This window comes from Bos indicus, chromosome 25, assembly GCF_029378745.1.
Source record: "Bos indicus isolate NIAB-ARS_2022 breed Sahiwal x Tharparkar chromosome 25, NIAB-ARS_B.indTharparkar_mat_pri_1.0, whole genome shotgun sequence".
NCBI classification, from domain to species: Eukaryota; Metazoa; Chordata; class Mammalia; order Artiodactyla; family Bovidae; genus Bos; species Bos indicus.
In genome coordinates, this window is record NC_091784.1 from 36448831 (window position 1) to 36469991 (window position 21161).

The 21161-nt window shown below is 45.5% G+C and overlaps 1 long non-coding RNA gene across 1 annotated transcript; it reads right to left on the bottom strand.

Annotated features, from left to right (window-relative positions):
* Positions 1 to 19408: 19408 nt before the first annotated feature.
* On the bottom strand, positions 19409 to 21151 carry LOC109578809 (uncharacterized). Its single transcript, XR_002183740.2, has 2 exons — positions 21047 to 21151; positions 19409 to 19839 (listed from the first exon to the last, which is right to left on the bottom strand). It is a non-coding gene; the product is annotated as an uncharacterized lncRNA (long non-coding RNA).
* Positions 21152 to 21161: the final 10 nt, after the last annotated feature.

The following is a 21161-nucleotide window of genomic DNA, read 5'->3' on the forward strand; positions in this document are numbered from 1 at the left end:
TTCTGCTGAAGTCAGCAAAAAGACCAACTGAACAGAGAAGTAAATACTCATCAAGCTGAAGCCAAGGTAAATATTGACCTTCTGGCATGATAAATCCTCCTGTTAATCTAAAACAGAAATCTCCCCTCCCCCACCAGTCCCCTTCTAGGACACAAATCCTGTAATTCTCCCAGAAGTTCAGGGAAGCAGTGGTAGAGACCGGCTGGTTTTCATACTGATTGCTCCAACAGCCCTCCCTCCCAGCTGTTCCAGATCCCAGACCGGCACAGGAGCGGGCTGGATTGACTCAAGGTGGCTATACAGTCGCAACAAAGGGGCTTCTTTGTTTTGTTCCAAGCTCACTGTACTTGGCCAGGGGCAAAATACGAGCAGCGCATGGGTAGAATGGAAGATGCTGACTCTGTTTTCTTCTTTACCTGGACACCCGTAAAATTCCACCCACTCCCATAAAACGGAACACCTCCTTGCTCAGCATACATACAAGTGTAAGCTTACCGGTTTCCCTAAACACTGGCAGTGAAACAGACGTTTAGGAGACAACCGCAGCCATCTAGGTCTTTTCAGCATTGTTAACATTCACATATGGCTTTAGCAAGTCAACTCTCTCTGTGTTCTCTTATGAGGAATAAAAAAAAAATAATCAAACACACAAAGACAACAGCAAATTAGATGGCTACCACAGTAGCCCAGGATCTTAAACAAACACAAGTTTGAAAGGGGAAAAAGTAGTATTAAAAGTGAAAGTTAGGTCTTCCCTGGTGGTCCAGTGGTTAAGACTCCACACTTCCACTGCAAGGAAGCGCGGGTCCCATCCCCGGTCCACATGCCACCGTGCAGTGCAGCAAAAAAAAAAAAAAAAAAAGCAAAACCTAAAATACAGTTCCCTAGTGAGCAACTAACACAACAGCAACAACAAAACACTTAAAAACATGGAGTCTGCCCAGCTGCCAAAGGCCCAAGTCAAATATGGTGATAAAAAGAAACCGTGGACTAAGACAGATACAGCTAAATAAATGCTCCCCTAAAAACTTAATGAGATTGTGTGTGTGTGTGTGTGTGTGTGTGTGTGTGTATGTGCTAAGTCGTGTCCAACTCTTTGCAATCCCATGGACTCTAGCCCTCCAAGCTTCTCTGTCCATGAGGATTCTCCAGGCAAGAATACTGGAGTGGGTTGCCATGCCCTCCTCCAGGGGATCTTCCCTACTCAGGGATCGAATCTGGGTCTCCCACATTGCAGGCAGATTCTTTACCATCTGAGCCACCAGGGGAGCCCCCTTTAATGAGATTACTAGGTGAAAAAATGAAGAAAGGAAATGTCTTAGTTTGTCTCCAGTCAGTCCTAATGGAAATCAACCCTGACTATTCATTGGAAAGACTGTTGCTGAAGCTGAAACTCCAATACTTTGGCCATCTGATGCAAAGAGCTGACTCATTGGAAAAGACCCTGATGCTGGGAAAGATTGATGGCAAGAGGAGAACAGGGCAACAGAGGATGAGATGTTGGATGGCATCACCAACTCAATGAACCTGAACTTGAGCAAACTCTAGGAGAAGTGAAGGAAGCCTGGCATGCAGCAGTCCAAGGGGGCATAAAGAGTCAGACATGACTGAGCAACTGAACATCAGCAATGTGATGGTATTTAGAGGTGGAGCCTTTGGGAGGTGATTAGGTCATGAGGGTGGAGCCCTCATAAATGGGATTAGTGCCCTAATAAAGAGACCCCAGAGAGTTCCCTCCCCTCTTTGGCCATGTGAGGACACAGCAAGACGATGACCCTCTATGAATCAAGAATCAGGGCCTCACCAGACACCAAATCTGCTATCTCCTAAATCTTGGACTTCCTAGCCTCCAGAAACCATGAGAAATATGCTTCTGTTGCTTGTAAACCCACCTCAATTCATGGTATTATCTCAGCACAAATGAACAAAGACACTCTTCCCTCCTCACCCAGTCTCCTCCTGGTGAGCGTTCTTCAGGACACAGCTCTTCACCAAATCCCCCAACTAGGATTGATACCCATGCTGTGCTCCCAGAGATCCTTCTATGTCCACACCCACTTCCACCTGCCGTGCTTACCTCTTAACCTGTTTTTTATTTCCCACACCACACACTCTAAGAACAAGGGGAGTTTCCCACCCATTTCTGTCTCCCTGGACCTAACAGCATCACACTCAGTCTAAGCTTAATAAATATTGGCTGGACTTATGAGTAAATCAGTGAACTGCTTGGTTCGTTCTCCAAAGTCCCCAAGAACAGAGCTGCCCTTTAAGGGGTGGTTTCTGGAGGACATTCATTAAAGTTGGGGACCTGAGCAACACAACTGTTTACTCTGTATTCTTCCTTCCTTATAGGTGACAAAGCAAAGGAGAGAACCACAAACAGGGACTTTTCTGGTGGTCCGGTGGCTAAAACTCCATACTTCCAATGCAGGGGGCCTGGGCTCGATCCTTGGTCAGGGAACTAGATCTCACATGCTGCAACAAAGGTTGAAGATCTCACATGCCACAACTGTGAAACCCAGCACAGTCCAATACATTTTTTTAAAGAAAAGTTGAAAAGAAAAAGAGAAAACCATAAATGAAAATGCCAGGTGGGTCCTACAGATGGCCAGACCAAAGAAGGAACTTGACATTCATTTCAAGAGAGATTGATATCTTTCCTACTCATATCTCTATCCAAAATTGAGTTTAATACTTCAGAAAGGGCTGTCAGGTGCAACCTTTAAACCAAAAGGCTTCGGATAACCCCATAAACACCAGCCTACCAACGTCTTATAAGGATTTACCAACATCTTATAAGGTCTTGGTTGTACATAATCAAAAACACCTTGCCCATGCTTCTCGGAAGGCATGCTTTGCTGAAAAGCAGAAAGAAAGGCAGACCATGTGCCCTAAAGGAGGTTTTGCACCAATACCAAGACCCAAAAGAAAGAGAAGGAAAAGGCTGTTCCACTTGATAAAACCTCACTACAATTTACTATCATGAAGTGTCTGTTTGAAGTCGGGACAAGTTCTAGATAAGCTCTTCATTGAGAAACCAGGATAAAGGGGGGAGTGGGGAGAGAAAGCAACCGGAGTGGAATTCTGATTACAGAGCCATTAATTAAGACCATGAAAGGCCATGGAGTTGCCTTTGATTGGAAAAATAGATGAGTGCAGAATTAAAGGCTTTGAGGGAAAATCTTTTCATGCTTAAGGAGAGCCAAAAATTATTTCAAGGGTTTTAACATTAAGGCACTATTAAAGCTAAGGCGTTGGTGGTGACCAGATGACCCTGTCAATTTAATCAAAATCTTATGGGGAGGAGGGGGACAAAGTAAGTGACCCGTTTTGTTTCAAAGCCTGCGCGGCTGTCTGATTCCATGCATGGGCATTTTTCAGGCTGGCCTGGGCCCCTTCACAGAGCCACCCAGAGGGGCTCTGCCATGGGGAAGCAGCCCCCGAGTCTAGTATACATCCCTCAGTGCTCCCCAGTTGGTGTGGGGGTGGGGCTCAGGATGCCCCCCCAATTTGGCCTCGCTGGAATCTCTCGCTGATGTTTCCACTGCTGCCTCCTGACCCTCCAGCGAGCATCCAGGCCCAACAGAACCTCAGCTCACACACTGACTACAGGGTGCCTCAGGCAACTTTCTTCACCTCCCTGAACTTCAGTTTCCTTCTCTCTCTGTGAGGCGGAAAGAATATTCCCACCGAGGGTCAATCGGAACATCTATACCTATTTACATTCAAACATATAATACGATGGCTCAGCAGGTAAAGAATCTGACTGCAATGCAGGAGATGCAGGAGATGCAGATTCAGTCCCTGGATTGGGAAGATCCTCTAGAGAAGGAAATATTGACCCACTCCAGTATTCTTGCCTGGAGAATCGCACACACAGAGGAGACTTGGGGCCTACAGTTCACGGGGTTGCAAAGAATCAGACACAACTGAGCATGCACGCACGCACAGGTCTATGGAAGCTTCATGTCTGTTGATTCTCTTCCTCACTTCGTCTCCAATTCATCCCTAAGTGACCTTCAGTAAAGATAGTTCTAGAATGCAGATCATATCATTGCCCTCCAGGACTTTGCAGAGAGTGTCAAGGATTTAGATTGGACCTCACTTTGAGCCTGACACTCAGAGCTAAAGGCCCTCTTGGCCTCAGCCCTTGCCCTAGCTGCTCTCCCTCAAATGCCTGCTGTGGCTCCCCACTGCCTACGAACACAGTCTGAACTCTCTTTGAACTGGCATTCAAAGCCCTTTATGAACTGGCCTCACTACTCTTCTGGAATCATCTCTCACTGCTTACTGCCTTACATGCACATATCCCAGAGCAAGCCATATACACAGTGTCGGGAAATTGCATGAGCTAAGATGGACTGTGCATGGTTTGGTGCCCAGGACCCAGAGGACTTGAGTAGACAAATAAGTGAACCCACAGGTACGAGCAGTGTGACACCTTCAAGGGGTGTGTAGGGAGTCCCAAGAGAGGGCCTGATGGCTAGAGCAGCCTATGGGAGTTAAAGATGTCACAGGTCACCAAAGAGCCCTTTGAGAGCTAAGACTGAGAGATGAGTAGGAGCTCGATGGAGAGAAAGTGGGGGCAGTGTCCCGAAGGGGAAAGAAGGAGAAGGAGCAAAGTGGGCTGAACAGAGAGGATGTGGGCGAGGCAGGAGAAGAGGCCAGAACAGCTGGACTGCACAGACACATCATGAAGGCTTTGAATGCCAGTTCAAAGAGGGCCTTCTTGCCATTGACAGTGTGTGTGCTCAGTCGTGTCTGACTCTGTGACCCCATGGACGTAGCCTGCCAGGCTCCTCTGTCCATGGAATTTTCCAGGCAAGGATAATGGAATGGGTTGCCAGTTCCTCCTCCAGGGGATCTTCCTGACCCAGGGATCGAACTTGCATCTCCTGCATTGGCAGGCAGATTCTTTACCACTGAGCCACCTGGGAAGTCCATTGACAATGAGGAGAACCTTCAGGGTAGAATGACTAGCACTGATACTCTGCCTCTGGTGACAGCTGGTTAGAAAAACATCTTAAGAAGACAGTGCGAAAAAAAGAAAGAAAGAAAGAAAGTCTGTCTAGGAATTTCCCAGGTGGTCCAGTGGTTAAGACTTCACCTTCCAATGCAGGGGATATGGGTTTGACCCCTGGTCAGGGGCTAAGATCCCACATGCGTTTCAGCCAAAAAACCAAAACATAAAACAGAAGCAATATTGTAATTAATTCAATGAAGACTTAAAAAAAGAAGAAGAAACTCTGTCTAATGCAAATGATACTAATCCAAAGAGAGCAAATGGGCTTTTTTGAAAAAGTGCGTTGGAAAATAAAGTAAATATTCGAGGCAGGTTCAAAAAACTCCTCCAAAAATCACTGAACGTGGGACCTCCAGTCATTATGTGCCTCATAAGATGGTGCAATGGGAAATACACAGCATCATCCACGAAGAAGCCCTGTCTTGAAAAGACATGGAACCTCAATCTAACGAAGCCTCAACGTCTAATCACGAATTTATAGGAAATATGGGAAACAGAGGAACATGTTAAACAATCCGAGAGCAGGACTCCCCTGGTGGTCTAGCGGCTAAGACTCAGGCACTCTCAATCCAGGGTGCCCAGGATCGATCCTTGGTCAGGGAGCAAGATTCTACATGCTGCAACTAAGATTGAAGATCCTGCGTGCCACAACTAAGACTCACCACAGCTAAATAAATAAATAAAAATCAATACGTTTTTAAAAAGGGATGGATTTCACTTGATGTAAATTACAGCTCAGTTCAACTGCCTTCAATATAAAGAAATATGGAAAAAATCATTCGTGGACTTCTCTGGTGGTCCAGAGCCAGTTAAGACTCTTCTACTGCAGGGAGCCTGAGTTCGATCCCTGGTCAGGGAACTAGATCCTGTGTACCACAACTAAGTGACATAAATAAATTAAATTAAAATAAATATTTTTTAAAAACACCAGAGGCAATCAGCCAAGTACAAATGCAGGACATTCCCCAGGTCAATTAACCTGCTTTCTTCCCAATATAACTGGCATGAGAAGGAAAAAAAATGAGGTGATTAAATTAGACCAAACTTTAGATTAAATTAAAGAGACTTGCCAAATGCAATATGGTATCTTGGATTGGATCCTGGGGCAGAAAAAAAAAAAGATGTTAGTGGGGGGGAAAATGATGAAATCTTAATTAACTCTGAGATTTAGTTAATAGCAACATATTCACGTTAATTTACTTTCGACAAATGCACCACGGTTGCCTAAGAGATTAACATTAAGCAAAATGATGTGAGGAATATACAGGAACTCTTATACAAGCTTTTTAACTTCTTTATAAATCTAAAATTATTCCAAAATAAAAAGGTTAGGACTTCCCCGGCAGTCCAGTGGTTTAGAATCCACCTTGCAAGGCAGAGGGTTCAGGGTCGATCCCTGGTCGGGGAACTAGGATCCTTGGAGCAGGGCAGACAAATAAACAAATAAATTTTAAAAAGAGAGAGAGAGGCTTTGAAATTTCAAGAGCCAAATACAATGGATGGCCCTTGTTTGGATCCTGGTTTGAACAAATCCATTGTAAAAAAAAAAGTCTTTAAGATAATAGAGGAAAATTGAATATGGACTGGAGATTAGATGATGTTTTCAGGATTAATTGTTCATTTTATTAGGTGTGATAATGACATAGTGGTTATGCTTTTTAAAAAGCCCCTATCTGTTAAACATATGTATGTACTGGTGAAATGATATGATTTCTGGGATTTAGTGTAAAATACTCTAGGAAAAAAAAGAAAAGTGATGATGGTAGATAAAATGAGGTCGAAAATGGCTGATAATGGTTAAAGCAGATGACGAGTATGCATTTTAAGTTGTCCATACTGACAAGTTAAGAAGAGGAAGGAAGGGGGAAGGAGGGGCGGGGAAGGAAGACACATGGGTTGGGGGATGAGGTAGGGGGGAGGATGTCTGTACCCTCTCTTCCCTGTTAATAGGTTTAGAGGCATCCCCCTAAAATGCAACGGTCTGGTCACCAACTTGCTTTGTTTCCCTGATCAAGGGAAATGATCAAGAAATGGTGAATGATCAGGATTCCTCGCCAAAGGGACTTGCCTGGTGGTCCAGTGGCTAAGACTCTGAACCCCCAACACAGGGGGCCCAGGTTTGATCCCTGGTCAGGGAACTAGATCCCATATGCCACAACTAAGAGTTCACATGCAGTGACTAAAAGATCGTGTAGATCCTGAAAGGTGCAATGAAGATGGAAGATCCTGAGTGCTGCAACTAAGACCCCGCACGTCCAAATAAATAAATATTACAAAAAAGACTCATTGCGAAGCCACCAAGCGACACACATCCCGCCATAATGATGGCACCAGCAAGGCAGCAGGGCAGGGTAGGGCAGGGAGTTGGGTCCCAGTCACACACAACCTTCATTCAAATCCTGGATGACTTCTAACAGGTCAGTCTCTGTGTCTTGGTTCTATCTTCTATAAAATAGAAATGAAGGTAAAAATAGTACCTACCTATGAGGTTGTTGCTAGTGGCTCCCCAGGGCGGTGCTAGTGGTAAAGGACTCACCTGCCAGTGCAGGAGAGTCATAAGAGATCCAGATTTGATCCCTAGGTAGGGAAGATCCCCCGAAGGAGGGCATGGCAACCCACTCCAATATTCCTGCCTGGAGAATCCCATGGACAGAGGAGTCTGGTGAGTTACAGTCCATAGAGTCGCAAAAAGTCAGACATGAATAAAGCAATTTAGTACGTATGTACCTATGAGGTTTTTGAGAATTTTAAAGGAGCTGATATGTGTAAAGTGCTTCAGGTTGGATGTGACACGCAGTATGGTCCTCTGATAGCTCAGTTGGTAAAGAATCTGCCTGCAATGCAGGAGACCCTGGTTCGATCCCTGGGTTAGGAAGATCTGCTGGAGAAGGGATAGGCTACCCACTCCAGTATTTTTGGGCTTCCCTTGTGGCACCTTGTAAGGACTCAGCACACATTAGGTGATTTCATTACCATTAATATGCATTCCCCAGCCATGATAACTTGGTGACCATCATGTTCCTGCCTCCTGCTCCCCAGCCTCTCCTGGACTTCATAACGTAATCCATATGAATGCTGAGAATAGCCTCAAATTGTTTGGCTCGAAATGTGCCTTTTAGTTTTCACATGCTCCTAATTTTCAAATTAAATTCTCTTGTTTTCATGGTCTTTGTCAGAAACAATTTGATTAATCCCCTTCACCATTTTGAGAGTCTTCAGATGGGTCAAAGAGATCTCTTTTCAAGTAAGAATTTGCCAAACTCTCTGACCTTTCCTTATAACTAGCTGATGACAGAAGCGATGTGATGGTTGATCCTTGATACTTCATTTTCCTGGGGGAGCGGGGACTTCATGTCCTGTGGCACCAGGCTCTCCCGCCGTCTGTGTAGGAGTGAGCATGCCTTTGATTTATGATCTGCTCTGCTATCCTACAGCCCAGCTTCCTGTCCAGCCTTTGCATGACTGCTGTGCTGTGAGCTGAAAGCCCATGAAAGACATTGAAAGGAGTCTTCTGATGACCCACTGGTCTTCATCTGAGCATACCAGCTCTTTGCAGGACAGATACATAACTAGTCAGTTTACATTTGATGGCATTACACAACATAATCAAGCCTCTTCCTGGCTCCTCTTGTGGTCCTAATTCGTAGTAATCTTAACTGCCTTTCTTAGCAATTTTTCATGCTATGAATAAAGACCAGTCCACGAAACAGCATTACCCTGGAGCTGGGCCAACTTTGCACAGTTCTAAAATCTGACGGTGATGGAGCTCAACAAGGGCAGGTACCAGGAACTGAGCTGAGTGCCTGGGGTGAGTTAGCACATTTATCCTCACAAGAGTCCTACAAAGCAGGTCACTATTATTATGGCCATTTTACAGGCAAGGATACTGGAGCACAAAGCAGTTAAGTAACCTTTCCAAGGTCACCCACCCAGAAAGTGGTGGAGCCAAGCTTTGAACTCAGACCAGCCAGCTGCAGAGCCCAGACTCCTTGTATCCCTGCTTCGCACAGTGACTCACCCAGTAGGGACAGCCAGGGACTGTAAAGGTCCTGTCTGATTGGCTGGGATGTTTTTCTGAGGGCTACTGAACTGATTGGATCAAATCATTTTGTTGTTGATGATGATAATGATGGTGTTTGTTTATTTGGTTGGTCGGTTATTTTCCCTGACAATGAATCCTGGCTATGATATGTCAAGCACCTTCATGTACACGATCTCACTTTATCTTCCCAATTATCCCATGCAGATTACTATTCCTATCTAACAGAGCCTCAAAGACTTATGCTTACCCAAAGTCATCTTACTAGCATTTAGACAGAATTCACAAAGTTGAGTTGCCAACGGCAGTGGGAGAGGGCCTTCAGTTCATGGAGTAGGTCAGGGGTTCCCAACCCCCAGGCCGCAGACTGGTACCGGTCCATGGCCTGTTAGGAACCGGGCCACATAACAGATAAGCAGCAGGCCAGCGAGAGAAGCTTAATCTGTATTTGCAGCCACTCCCCATCACTCGAATTACCACCTGAGCTTCTCCTCTGTCAGATCAGGGGCGGCATTAGATTCTCATAGGAGCACAAACCCTACTGGGAACTGTGCATTCGAGGATCTAAGTTGCCTATTCCTTATGAGAATCATCCTGAACCATTCCTTGCCCCCACCCCTGGTTCACGGAAAAACGGTTTTCCATAAAACTGCTCCCTGGTGCCAAAAAGGTTGGGGACCACTTGACTAGAAAACATGACTATGAGCCCCAAACATCCACCCAGAGACAGAGAAGGTAGAGGTCGACACAGAGCAGGACTCTCCCAGAGGCCCCGATGGGAGGACAGTTACAGGAAACCCGCCTTCTTCTCCTGCTTCTGGACTTGCAGTCCCCATGACAGGAGGAAAACCATCTTCCTTTCCAAAACCTGCTATGAAGATTGATTAGATAATAGGAGCAAAGAGCTTTGAAGGGAAGCAAAGGAGGAAACATCCTGTATTTGTGTTTGGGTTGATTCTCAAAGGAGTTTAGACAGTGCTTAAGGCCAGTGAATGGATCTGCTCTGGTGGCTGGGCTATTTCTCGTAGGAAAGAAATTGTTTCCCCAAACACGTCTCCTGGAGGGACTGCCAAAATCACCCGGCTCAGCTCCACACCCAGGCAAGTCTTCCCCCAGCCTGGCTGTCACCCGAGGAAAAGGAAACTCATACAGTCAGGTCCACGATGGGCTTGTATGTGAAATGTTGATGCGTACTTAAGACATCAAAGTACGCCTTTGGAGGAAACAATTACCAAATGTTTTTAGAACATGACTCCAATATGTAAGTTTTATTGGGAGGAAAGAAGATGAGATCAATGGATGAGACAGAGTATCAGACCAGATAATTAGGATGGAAAGAGCATCTCAGGACATTTAGTCCAACCCCGTGCTTGTGCTCAGTCGCTTCAGTCATGTCGACTCTCTGTGACCCCATGTAGCCCGCCAGGCTCTTCTGCCCACGGGATTCTCCAGGCAAGAATCCTGGAGTGGGTTGCCATGCCCTCCTCTAGGGAATCTTCCTGACCCTGAGATCAAACCCACGTCTCCTATGTCTCCTGCATTGCGGGCAATTCTTTACTGCTGAGCCATCGGTGAAGCCCTAGTCCAACCCCATCCACGGTCTATTCCCCTCTTCCATGTCAAGTAATCACCAGCCTGTATCTGAACACCTTGCCCACTGAGCAGGTGGTATATGAATTACTGCCTGATGATAAGTAAGAGAAGAAACACATCATAGAAATTAGCTGAAGTTTTCAACATAAATATCCCTATTCCCAAGCCACAGGCATCATTACTGTGGGAACTTTGAAAACTAACTTTATAATATACTCCGTGGTTGACACTGAAGCGAAACAGAGGCTGTCACACATTGCTGATGGGAATGCAAAGTGGCACAGTCTAGGTAAAGGTCAGTTAGCTCTGTTTATTCAATTCAAAAGTGCACCTACCCTTTGAGCCGTAATCACACTTCCGGGAATTTATCCTACAGCATGCTTCAGAAACGGATGCACAGTGTCAGTCATTGCAGCTCGGTTTGCAATAATATCATGCTGGAAACCCCCAGGTACACATCAAAATGGATCTGGTTAATCAAAGTATGGTACATCCATATGGCAGAATACTAGGCAGCCATGAAAAGGAGATGGAAGCCCTCACTATACTGATATGGAAAGCTCTCCAGGCTATTCTGCTAAGTGAAGAAGAGGAAGGAACAGAGGAGGATACATAGAGCTTAATGCCTTTTTGCAATAAAGGGATAAATAAGGCCACATGCTATTGATAATATTTGCTTCTACAATGCATGAAAAACCACGAAAGGTGGTTCTGTATCTGGGGGAGGAGGCACAGAGTGGGGTGGATGAGAACAGGTGGGAGAGAGACCTCCTCAGGAATTTTATTTTTCTAACATTCTTATTTTTAACCATGTGAATTCGTTACCTGTTTAAACACACAAATGAAGCACAAATAAAACAAAAGCTGGCCTTGAGGTTTTTTTGGAAGAAAGTTGGTGAGGAGGTAGCAGAATATCCCATTTAACGCAAGGTCTCCTGAACTTTCTCTTCTCCATCCCCCTCCACCCGCCAGCCTTTAGAATGAACAGTAGCCTTCATTTTCAGCAAACATACAGAATTTGGAACAAAAAAAGCAGGAAACTAGCTAAGTTCAGCAAGAGTGAAGTAACTGTCTAAGAAGAAATTTTAACAGAAGTATATCTGAAGTGTATCAGAAGTGTTAGTCAAGGCATTAACTTATTTGCAATAGGTTAAGCATATGAATGCTCTTTCCTCCAAAAGACAGGGGCAGAGGGGGGCTCAGCAAAGGAAGATCAATGTTCAAAAGGTACAATCGGTGTAGTGGGAAAACTCTTGTGATCAATGGGGATGGAAAGAGTGCATCAAAAGTATCACAAGGGACTTTCTCAGTGGTCCAGCGGCTAAGACTCTGGTGCTCCCAAAGCTGGGGGCCCAGGTTCGCTCCCTGGTCAGGGAACTAGAGCCCACATTCCAAAACTAAAATATCTCATATGCCCCAACTAAGACCCAGCACAGCCAAAGAAATAATATTTTTTAAAAAGCATCACACGTATTACAAAGATTTGAAAGTATTACAAGTGATGGTAATTGTCTGATATCAACCATCTAACGTACCAGGAACTGGACTGGATTGCTTGTATGTCTCATCTCATTCAATCCTAACAACCTTATCAGGGCTTCCCTGATAGTTCAGTTGGTAAAGAATCCACCTGCAACACAGGAGACCCCGGTTCGATTCCTGGGTTGGGAAGATCCACTGGAGAAGGGATAGGCTACCCACTCCAGTATTCTTGGGCTTCCCTTGTGGCTCAGCTGGTAAAGAATCTGCCTGCAATGCAGGAGACCTGGGTTTGATCCCTGGGTTGGGAAGATCCCTTGGAGAAGGGAAAGGTTACCCACTCTAGTATTCTGGCCTAGAGAATTCCATGGACTGTATAATCCATGGGGTCGCAAAGAGTCAGACACAAGTGAGCGACTTTCACTTTCAACAACCCTAGAGGATTGGTCTAGAATCCTTTCGCTGGGTGAGACACTAAGGTTCTGTGTTATCTATTGCTACATGACAAATTACCTGAAAACGTTAGCACCTTAAAACAACAATAAACACTTGCTATTTCAGTTTCTGCAGGTTGGGAATTTGACAGTAGCTTAGCTGGGTGGTTCTGGTTCAGAATCTCTCAGGAGGTTGTAGGCAAGATGTTGGCCAGGTTGCAAGTCATCTGAAGGCTTGATCGGAGCTGGGGGATCCACTCAGGATGGTGGGTCACTCACAGTGGCTGGCAGGTTGATGCCAGCCAGTAGACAGGAGGCTTCAGTTTCTTACCCCATGAGGTTCTGCATAGGGTGGCTTGTGTCCTTAAGACACGGCAGCTGACCTGCCCCAGAATGACTGATCAACAAGAGTGGAGGGCAGAAGTTACGATGTCTCTTTTTATGACCCAGTTTCAGAAAGTCACATATCCCTCACTATCCTGTTGGTTACATAGGTCAGCCCTCTTCAGTGCCAGAGGAACTACACAAGAGTATGAAAACCAAGAAGTGAAAGTCATGGGGCCATCTTGAATGTTTCCCACTAAGCCCAAGAGATAAGTAATCTTCTTAAGATCGGTCAGCTAATTTCAAATTCCGCTCTACTTCAAAATCAGCGCTCTTTCCACCACACAACTGCCTCCCCAAAGCGTGCATGCAGGACAATGCCAAATGAAGACAAAAGGTCCTAGTTAAGCCACATCCCTGTTTCATTGTTTTTGCCAAAAGTTTTATCTTCAACCCGCTGGGAAATACTTCTTTATATTGAAAGCATAGCTCAGGCTTTCTAATGGGGATTGATGAAAAATAATTTTATTTTATTGATCTTGCCCTAAACCAAACTTGCTGAACCTTATCCTTGGCCAGAGCTTTTTAAAAGACAATAATAAAAATAAGGGATGCCTGCATTCATAGAAGACAAAATACTTCCAGATTACAATCCATTTTGTGATCATTCCTATCTTTTAGAGTTGAACCGAACATGTTCAGATCTCTGTGTTGTAGGAGGAGGTGATTGAAGGGCATTTTTATTCCCTCGAATAACAGGAAATCCATCATTTACTCTTTAGTAATAAAAACTGCATGTGTAAGAATTGGGACCATGGAAGGTCAAGTCAAATTAAAGATTTTATGACTGGCGGTTATATTAAATCTTTTCAACAATTTATAGAAAGGATTTGAAGTATGTCAAGTGTATTTCTTTAAGTTTTTTCAACTGAGAGGTTTTATTGCATCAAGTCATAGAATCAGGAGAGAAATTACTCTTAGGTCATCCAGGCCTGGCCCCTGCCAATGTCATATTGCTCCCTTCAGGACCAAAGACCAGATATTAAGCCGTCTGAAGTCAACCTCCCCTAATTAAAATGAAAGTCGTAAAGCAAAGTATTGCAATAATCTACCATAATAATAATAATCCCAAATTTATATAGTACTTATACCCAAGAAATGTAAAGCAGTTCACATTTTTTATTTCTCTCACCTGGAAGCAGAAACTAAAGCCCCCAAGGCAAGTATAAGGGAACTTTCATTAACTTACATATTTATAGAGTAAATGAACTTGTGTTTGTATGTGTGTCTGCGTGCGTGTGCCAGGAGAGACGGAGACAGAGCTGAAATTTATTGAGTACCTACTGGGTACCAGGCTTTGAACTGGGTCCAGTGGACCCAAATGTGAAGAAGACTCTTCAGAGAAGTCACGGACTGTAAAGGGATGGAGCACCTCCCAGAGAGGCTCAGGAAACACGGAGGCTGAGGAAGCCCTGGCTCAGGACCCGACACAGCTGGTGCAGACTGAGAGGCAAGGCCATTTATGCACACAGAGGAGGCACAGAGTTCACACAGAAAGGAGAACTGCTGTAAAGCCTCGTGGTTCCTGCCTCCTCCCTGACATCAGTTTAGAGTATGGATTCACCACTTGCCTTTTAATACTGGCTCCAGTCGTGAACTAAAATGACATGATTATATTTGGTAAAGAACAAGATAAAAAGCACTAGACAGGATGGTCTCTGTACCTAGACTGCAGCTCCCTGGGTGGGGAGGTACGGTACAGATGCGTCCCTGAAACCCAGCACCTACCCAAGGGCCGGGCATTGGTTCTCCCAAAGCCCCACCCAGAGATCTAAGTCATGTCCCCAAAAGCCAGGAGGGCGGTGTGATATTGCCCTCAATTTTTCAGGTGCGAAAAGAAACAACTTCTTTGAGGTTCCCTGGACTTTTAATTTTTTTTAATACACACAAAAGAATGTGTGTAATATTTGATGGTTATGAAGTAGTATTAGCAAAATAAGCGCTAGGAAACAGTTTTCTGGGGACCAGGGGTAGGAAAAAGTTAACTTCAGAGAACCACGAGGGGACTTTCGGGGTAATGGAAATGCTCAGTATCTTGAGTAAGGTGGTAGGATGCTGAATGTATATGAGCCTATGCATTTTCCAAGACTCAAAGACTTACAATCTATTATAGTTAAATTATAATCAAATAATATTAACTTTTTTAAAAAGTGCAGACTCAGCTAGAAAACCACCATCATCTTGCTACCTGAATACCTTCCTAATTGCCATTTGTTCTTCCCTCTTCTTCTTTCTTTAATTGCGAGCATAATGCCTGGAGGCACAGCAGCCACCTTGTGACTATGAGGTCATAGTCAGGCTATGAGGACAAAGACTAAACCTTAGGAAAGCGGAGACATAAAGGTGTAAAGATCCCGGTCCGCAAGGCCATTTTTCAGCCACCATACTATCTCTAGACTGTCAACTTTCATACTGTCTTGTTGCCACTAGAATAGGATTTTGTTATTTTAGTCAAATTAATTCGTACCCAATCCTTCCATCCAGATTATTTCCACTTCATCTTCATTTTTTCATCAACTGAGAATACATCCCTCCTCCTCCTCCAGAACCCCAAACTAAGCACGTCATCTCCAAAGGTGCATTTTGAAAACGAGAGCTGGACTTGTCTGGTGGTCCAGTGGTTGAGAGTCTGCCTGCCAGCACAGGGAACGGGTTCAATTCCTGGTCCAGGAAGATTCCACATGCCTTGGGGCAACTAAGCCCATGTGCCACAACTACTGACACCAAGAGCCTAGAGCAACGAGAAGCCCTCGCATGGCATCTAGAAAATAGAGTTGCTCATCGCAACTGGAGAAAGTGCGTACACAGCAACAAAGACCCAGTGTTGCCAAAAATAAATAAATACATAAATCCTAAAAGGAAAGAAAACAAGGGCTGTCCAAATGCCAGAGAACAAGTTCTATGAAGCCCCATTTCTCACTTGACCAAGATGAGCAAACAGCACGCTCTCCAGAGAAATTCTCCCTCTCTCCCTCTGCAGCCTCATGACACTTTGATAACTTCCAGGTGACACGTTAAGTTCTACAGAATGGACTAGACTCCGGGAGACACTCAACACCTGCTGTCAGACTTTAAAGCCTCAGCCAAAATTGGAGTCACCTTTTAGCAACCTATTATGGATCTCTATGTACTTAGAGTCTTATAGAATGGGGATGTATGAGATGTATGGAGAAAAACAGTGAAGGATACACCCCAGGGTGCAATCACAGCCTCTCCATTGGGAGTTTACTCTTTGTCTATCTCTTCACTAGAATGAAAACTTCAAGAGGTAAGGAGGGAAAAGGCGAGGTCAAAGGTGAGGTAAGGGAGCCAAAGTATTCGTCGCTCAGTTGTGTCCAACTCTTTTTGACTCCATGGACTACAGCCCACCAGGCTCCTCTGTCCATGTGATTTCCCAGGCAAGAATACTGGAGTGGGTTGCCATTTCCTTCTCTAGGGGATCTTCCTGACCCAGGGATCAAACCCAGGTTCAGGCTATGAGGACAAAGACTAAACCTTAGGAAAGCGGAGACATAAAGGTGTAAAGATCCCGGTCCGTGAGGCCATTTTTCAGCCACCATACTATAACTCTAGACTGTCAACTTTCATACTGTCTTGTTGTCACTAGAATAGGATTTTGTTATTTCGGTCAAATTAATTCGCACCCAGTCCTTCCATCCAGATCTGCCTGCATTGCAGGCAGATTCTTTACCATCAGAGCCACCAGGGAAGCTCAAGGGAGCCAAACAAAGAAAAAAAAAAAAAAAAGAAAGAAATTACCCCAAATGAAAGGAAACACATGATCACATTTAGCCATTTTGATAAAAGTATGTGTGTGTGTTCACATGTTCAAAGATATTAAGTGAAAACTAGCTTTAAAAACGGAGAAGGCAACGGCACCCCACTCCAGCACTTTTGCCTAGAAAATCCCATGGACGGAGGAGCCTGGTAGGCTGCAGACCATGGGGTCGCTAGAGTCAGACACGACTGAGCGACTTCACTTTCACTTTTCACTTTCATGCATTGGAGAAGGAAATGGCAACCCACTCCAGTGTTCTTTCCTGGAGAATCCCAGGGACGGGGGAGCCTGGTGGGCTGCCATCTATGGGGTCGCACAGAGTCGGACACGACTGAAGTGACGCAGCAGCAGCAGCAGCTTTAAAAAGTGATCCATGACTGTCACTACATCTAATGGTCAATTCTTCACTTTCCTTGGCTTCCCTGGATCTCTCGGCAGCATCTGACAAAATGGATCACTCCCTGTCTTACAGCACGGTCCTGACGTGGCTTGCACGATGTCATGCCCTCCTAGTTTTCTTCCTGCCTCTCTGGACATTCTTTTTCAGCTTTCTTTGCTAGATTCTCCTCTAAATAGCAGAGTGTCCCAGGGCACTCTCCGTCTACACTTATCTTCTCTGCCGACACTTACCCTCTGCTTGTTCTCATCCATCCCATGGCTTCAATGGCATTCCACATGCTGACTGATACCTCATCAGATTTAAGCTCCAGTCCTCACCTCACCCATCAGGTACAGAATCTTATCTCCCATTTTTCCCTCAACAACTAACAGGGATCTCAAAACTAACACAACCAAAACAGAACTTTTAATCTCCCACCAAAATCCTCCTCCAGCCTTCCCAAGTCTGGAAATGGCATGTTATTCACGTAACCACATGAGTCAATGTCCTGGGACTCATTCTGAACTCCTCTTTCCCTGACATCTAATCTGTCAGCAGCTCCTGTTAGTTCTACCTTCCAAATGTCGCAGATTCAACCACCACTGCTACCCTAGCCAAACCACCATCAACTCGCTCTTAAGCTACCTGAATACCCTTCTAATTGTCATCTGTGCAGTCACACTTGAACCCTTTGCTCCACACAGCAGCCAGTGATCACTTTTTAAAACATAAATCAGATCATGTCAATCCACTGCTCAGAATCCTCCATGATGACTTTTTTGGCTGGCCAGTTTCCTAGCCAATACTAACCCCACATCCCATGCCCACCCTCACTCCCATTCTGTGCCCCACTTCTTGGGAAGAGAAATATGCAAAGCTACAACCTCTATTTCCCAGTTTCCTTTGCAGTGAGGGAGGCCACGTGACACATTTCTGACCAATGAGACATGAGAAATTACTGGATAGGAATTCTAAGGAACCCAGTATTTTCCTTAGAAAAGTGGAGTCTGTTGTCCTCTGTATCTTTTTTTTTTTAAGTTCATTTGGCTTTAACTTTATTTGATATGTACACACTGCTGTATATATTTACTGTTTATTTATTTATTTTTAGCTGCACTGGGTCTTCGATGCTGCACGTGGGCTTTCTCTAGTTGCAGAGAGCAGGGTCTACTCTCCAGGTGCGGTGCTTGGGCTTCTCATTGCGGTAGCTTCTCTTGTGGAGCACAGGCTCTAGGAGCATGGGTTCCAGTAGTTGCAGCATGGGGGCTCAGGAGTTGCAACTTGCTGACTCCAGGGCACATGGGCTTCAGTAGTTGCGGCATAGGGGCTCAGGAGTTGCAGAACACAGGCTCTAGAGCATAGGCTCAGTAGTTGGGGCTCTCAGGCTCCAGAGCGTGGGCTCAGTAGTTGGGGCTCAAGGGCCTAGCTGCTCCAAGGCATGTGGGATCCTCCTGGACCAGAGAGTGATCCTGTGTTCTCCGCACTGCAGGCAGATTCCCATCCACTGCGCTACACAGGGAAGTCCCACTCTGTATCTTTCAACCTTCGCTCTTCTTTGTTCCTGCCTAGAAAGCAAATCCACAACAGGAGAGCAGCCACAACAAAGATGTCAGGAAAGTAACGAGAAGGCAGCTGCCTCAGCCCCTGTATGCCCCTCCTTGGACTCCTGGTTATGTGAGAAAATAATAAATCCCTTATTTGGTTAAGTCGCTGTGGTGAAGTTTCTGTGACATGGAGCCAAACACAACCCTGGCACAGGCTTCCAATCACCCTTAGAATGAATTCCCAAAGTCTGACACGGTCTCTCCAAAAGCATCTCCTACCACTCTCCCCTTATTTCTTCCTGCACCAGAGTCCCGGCCAGGTTCCCGGCTATTTTTGGAACATGCCAAGTGTATTTCCACCTCAGTGGCTTTGCCCTTGTTCTTCTGCTGGAGTGTTCTAGATCTTTCACATGCTTCATCTGAGACATTTCTTTACCCAGTTTTCTGCTCTAATGTCACCTCTGCACCAAGGTCTTGCCTTGACTACTCCATCCAAAACTGGCTCCTTCACACCCTTTAACTCCTTTGTTGTTGCTGTTGAGTTGCTACATCTTGTCTGACTGTTTGCAATCCCATGGACTGTAGACTGCCAGGGTTCTCTGTCCATGGGATTTCCCAAGTAAGAATACTGGAGTGGGTTGCCATTTCCTCCTCCAGGGGATCTTCCCGACCCAGGGATTGAACCCATGTCTCCTGCATCTCCTGCTTGGCAGGCAGATTCTTTATCACTGAGCCACACTTGGAAAGTTTAACTCTTTAGTGATTTATTTTTATTCATAGCACTTGTCAATATCTACAATTGTCTCTACCTGAGAGTAGACAGTTTTGTTTTACTTAATATCCATCTACTCCACTAGAATCAAAGCTTCAAGAGGTACAGGCAAACCCCCAGTACCTAGAAGAAGACAGCAGGCATTCAAAAGGTATTTACTGAATGACACATTTTTGAGTTTTTTTTTTTTTTCTTTTCTTTTCTTTCCAGTTGTAGCACTTGGGATCTTCGATCTTTCTGGCGGCATGTGGAATCTTTAGCTGATCTTTAGTTGCAGCATGTGGGATCCAACTGTTGGACCAGGGATGGAACCCAGGCCCCTGCCTTGAGAGCACGGAGTCTTAGCCACCGGACCGCCACGGAAGACCTGTACCACATCTTAAAGTTAAGGTAGACTCTTCTTTACAGTTCACCCTGTATTACAAAAGAAAGCAGTTTGGGATTGGACTTATTTTGGTTTTATTGTTGCTGTTGTCATACTATTAACAGCACTTTCGACGGACTAGCATATTTTGTTGGAGAAGGCAATGGCACCCCACTCCAGTACTCTTGCCTGGAAAATCCCATGGACAGAGGGGCCTGGAGGGCTGCAGTCCATGGGGTCGCTAGGAGTCGGACACGACTGAGCGATTTCACTTTCACTCTTCACTTTCATGCATTGGAGAAGGAAATGGCAACCCACTCCAGTGTTCTTGCCTGGAGAATCCCAGGGACTGGGGAGCCTGGTGGGCTGCCGCCTATAGGGTCAGAGTCGGACACGACTGAAGTGACTTAGCAGCAGCAGCAGCATATTTTGTATTGGCGCTCTCCCCATATAGACACACATATAGATCTCATGGCCTCACTCAAAATTCTGGAGGGCTCTGTAATTTAAAACTGCCCTAAGGGGCTTCCCTAGTAGCTAAGTGGTAAAGATTTCACCTGCCAATGCAGGAGATGTGGGTTCAATCCCTGAACTGCGAAGATCCCACATGCAGCAGAGCAACTAAGCCCTGAGCTCCACAACTATTGAGCCTATCTATGCTCGAGTCTTGGAGCTGAAACTACTGAAGCAGAGACCCTAGAGCCTGTTTCATGATTAGAGAAGCCGCCCCAATGAGACGCCATCCCACTGCAAGAAAGAGTAAATAGCCCCTGCTCACAGCAATGAGAGGAAAGACCGCAAACAAAGACCCAGCACAGACAAAAACACACTGACCTAAAATAAACCTCACCAAAAATAAACTGAATGTAGCAGCAATGCTTTCAGACCCCTGCGCTATCGGTAAGTCAGGCCAGGGCCTTTTGGTTTCTTCCATATCATCGAAATGACAGTGAGTGGTGGACCCCTAGAGATTCGTTTTTTTTCCTTGACCTTTCCTAGACTGGGCTAGGGATATGATACATCCGTTCTCAATATGGACAGTATCATGCCAGAGCGATGCAGGCGTCAGATACCTGGTTCGAATCCCACCTCACCAGCTACTTGACCCGTTTGAGCTCTGGGGGTTACAGGGAGGAATAAAGGAGATCGGGACCTGCAGTCGACCTCCTCCCCACAAGGAGAGGTCAGGCTCGCAAGCTCTACAGGCTTCCCCACTCCGAAGCGAACCTGCATCCGGATTTTCTGCTTCTCTCCTACCTTCTTGCCTTGCTGCCCACTTCCAACCTAAAGCCCACGCCTCGCATCAGGCTGGCAGGGTACCACCCCAGAGCCCTCTGGGAGCCTGGACCCCGGCAAGAACCCGCCCACTCCC